This window comes from Pinus tabuliformis, chromosome 9, assembly GCF_031772625.1.
Source record: "Pinus tabuliformis cultivar Carrire ecotype Pingquan chromosome 9, CPIR1, whole genome shotgun sequence".
Lineage (NCBI taxonomy): Eukaryota > Viridiplantae > Streptophyta > Pinopsida > Pinales > Pinaceae > Pinus > Pinus tabuliformis.
This window is the reverse complement of record NC_142307.1, coordinates 1,352,812,139-1,352,816,084: the sequence shown is the minus strand read 5'-3', so window position 1 is coordinate 1,352,816,084 and position 3,946 is coordinate 1,352,812,139.

The window sequence follows — 3,946 nt, the reverse complement described above, 5'->3', positions numbered from 1 at the left end:
TTTTGTTAAGACCCTCAAATGGAACTTTGTCCAGATATGGGTCACTGAGCTTGATAAAGTGGTAACTCTAAAGTGTATCTTAGAGAAGCACTGGGAATTCTTATAGCCCTACAACTTCTTATATTCGAAGGGAAACAAATGCAGGATATGTTACAATTGAAGGAATATAGTATATTCTAAAAATTTTCCCTCATCTTGTTACTTAGGATGTGTGGGGGTGCAGTGGGTTCCAAAGAGATAGCTCCTTCATCTTCATACTAGGATGTGCCACATGGAAAGTGACCCATTTTAAGGGACCAACCTCCATCCATTCCAGAACCGTATGTTGTTGAAAATTCAGTTCAAATGTTAGCACTAGAAGTAAACATTAAGGAGGTAAATCATCTCTCCTCTTTTCTTCATCAAGGTTCTTTATTTGAAGATTTAATAGGTTTTGGCTAAGTTGATAGGCACTACATTAATGGATTTTTATAGCATGGACCAAAAACTATGATAATTATCTTTGTTCCAAAGGTTTTTTTGTGGTACAATTCAATTCCTAGGAAGATCTAGAGAAACCCTTGCAGTGATCCATATTTATGCAGGAACGAAATGAAATACATATTTAAACAGAAACACAGATCTACTGTGAAAACTGAACCTCAATTCATTAATAACGAAATACTAAGAATTGTTTACATGCAGAATGGAAACAAACTAGGTTGAGTGATGGTAGCTTATCTTTGAGAATATATGTGGCATCTACAAGCCTTTGAACTATGCTACAATGAGGCTCATAGGCAATTTTATTATTGAGAAACAAGGGAAAACCAAAAACATCCAAAATAATGACCCTATGAGATGAAGCGCCAAAAGTTTGTGGGCCTCGTTGGGGTTAGTTAGTACACCAACTTTCTAGGGTTGTAACTTTGGCATGTGATCTTTGTTTGACATGTATGATACCTTGTTTGAAATATCTATTTGAGGACTACAAACATTTACAATAGGCAACAAGTTTTCATTTTTTCCAAAAACTCAAAACGGCTTCAGAGTTTCATGACCCTAAAAACTGTGAAAAATAGTAAATTGTGCTACAATTAAGGAAACTAAAAGAAAAAATGTTGGGGGTACAAAAATAGTAAATCTTCCTCTTCCATTTTGGAATCACTAGGTACTAGAGGACATTGGAAATAATTTGGGTGCTTTTAGAAAAGTAGACAATGAAAGAATGTAGCAAGGATTATTTACCTTTTCTCATATATGTGTAGAAGTATAATTAAACAAAGGTCTATCCAAACACATACTACTAAAACACATATCCTTTCAATGGATCCAAACTTTGGATTATGAAAATACGACCCTTGGACGTACATGATTTTAAATAGGAAAGATACCTTCATGAGGCTTCTAGAATAGAATCTTCTCATTGCTTTTTAATTTGTACTCATGTTAAAAGACCGACACAACCATGTAATATAGGAACTTGCATCATCTGTTAATTATCCAACCTACATCGTCATAGGCTACAATGGTGAAAATTGCGTCGATGTATAAAAGTGGGGTTTTTAACAGTATTTTCATAAAATTATTATCTTCCATAGAAAGATATTTCTTACATCTTCTTCAGGGATTGGTGGAATAGGTACTTCGGATAGCTAAGGATAGGGGTATGACATTGTTTTCCATAGATTTGAAAATTTAATGTGTAACAATAGTTGTGGTCCACAGACATAGAGCATATGGTGACAAGGTGTTCTCACTTAAGGCACTCTATGGTGTAAAAGTCATCAGTTCGAAACTCCATGAGAAAAAATCTAGTCATGCTATGTGTTGGTATGGCCAAAACCCAGTGTGATCCCTAGGTTATTTTAACGGCTTAGATGCCCCTGGATCATGGCTACTCAAGCCATGAGTTAGGCATGCCAGTGATCTCAAGACTCACATAACCTAGCCAAAAAAAACTATAATTGTGAAATAATATCAAAAATTATATATATATATATATATGATTTTTTTACTATTAAATTTATAATGTTGATTTCGTTTTTAAGAGATGTTGATTTTTTTTAATATATATATATATATATATATATATATATATATATAAGATAAATAAATGTAATTTATTAAAACAAATTAAGGAAATTTTAAAGTTTTTTTGCCATATTTAATAATTTAATATGTTTATTAATTAGTTGGTATTTGTATTTTTTTGTAATTATAATTAATATATAGTTGGTAAGTTGACAAATTCAAAGATGATTAGAGTATATACACCTCTATAGACTTTAACACTTTAGCAGTGTAATCATTGTATAAAGATGGATCCTTTATTCCATAAATAAATGAGTCTCGTATACCAATTTAATGTCTAACTTAACCATAACTATCACCATAATAATAATAATTGTTATTAAATTTTATAATAAAATAAAGTTTATCCTATCATTTTCATAACTAGAAATTTTGGAATTTATGTCCAACGAAAACAATTAGAAAAAATGTTTTGACATGCATAATATTCAATATATGTGATTAAGAAAGGGTTTGTAGGACTCAAGCTTTAATATTATATGTAATGGATTGAACCACAAGCATATATACAGAATTTCATAACATTAATAAATAAAATAAAAATAAAGAAATTAACTTACTAACAATGTCATGAATGTGAAACCATTGTGCACTAGTGACTCATCATAATAAGTCCAACCAGCATGTGGGGAATGAGTCTCCACCCAATCATAAGCTTAGTTGTATGATATATTTTTACAGTTAGCCAAACTTGAGTTCCACACCCTTCTCTTTATCCATTAACTAAAACTCATTTATTCAAAAATGAAATGAAAAACTCCATTCACATAATGATAATGTCATCATGCATTTTTATTTATATTTTGACTTTTCTTAATTTAGTTTTTTTCATAAAATAAATAAATAATAAATATATATATATATATATATATATATATATATATATATATATATATATATATTATCTTTTCTCTATCATTAATATATTATTCATTTTTATTCATTTATTATAATTCTTTACTTTATTATTATTATTATTATGATTATGTTGTGGGCATTACACTTACAATGTATTGGTCCATGATCTAAAACATCAAGGGTCGTTTGTTGATGATTCATTCAGAGATAATCATATGTAAAATATTATGTGTTTTCCAATGTTAAATATGCATGTGACCTTGTTTATCACTTGCACTTGGAAGATTGTAAACTAGCTCAATCTCTTATCTAATCTAGAATGAAGTTTGCTACCACTTGTAATACATTTGAATTAGATGTCACTTAATAACATTAGTTAGTTAGTAGCCTTTAGTATTGGATTCATATAGGTTCTTTTATTTCCTTTATTGTTGAGGATTGTTGCTTGGTATATGTGAATACCCCATGCGAACTATTTCAAAGAAGGAAAAGGGATACTTATAAATCACAAGTATAGTTTAGCTTAGAATATAGTATAATTTAAGGGTGGATCCTTTCTTGATTAGCTTCACTAATTTGGATTGGGTTATTGACCTCGATGATCAAAACTCTACTATAGGCTATGTTTTCAATCTTAGTTACAAACCAGTCACTTGGACTTATAAGAAGCAACACGTCGTTGCTCTTTTCTCAATAGAAACCAAGTAACGAGCTATAGTTAGTGCAAGTCAAGAATTCTTTCGGATTTAATAGATCCTTTTAGAGTTTGGAATCCAACAACAACATATGACCGCACTTTGATGTGGTAATCGAAGTGTCATTCATCTCACCAAATATTTTGTTCAAAATTATTGTTGTAAATACATTGAACGAAACATGCACTTTATCAAAAACACTTCTTCATGGTTGCATTCTCAAAATTCTCTATTTCCATACAACTAATCAAATTGCATAGATTTTCATAATTTTCCAAGCTTCAATCTATGTTAGGAAATTAGGAAGTTTTTATTAAGGG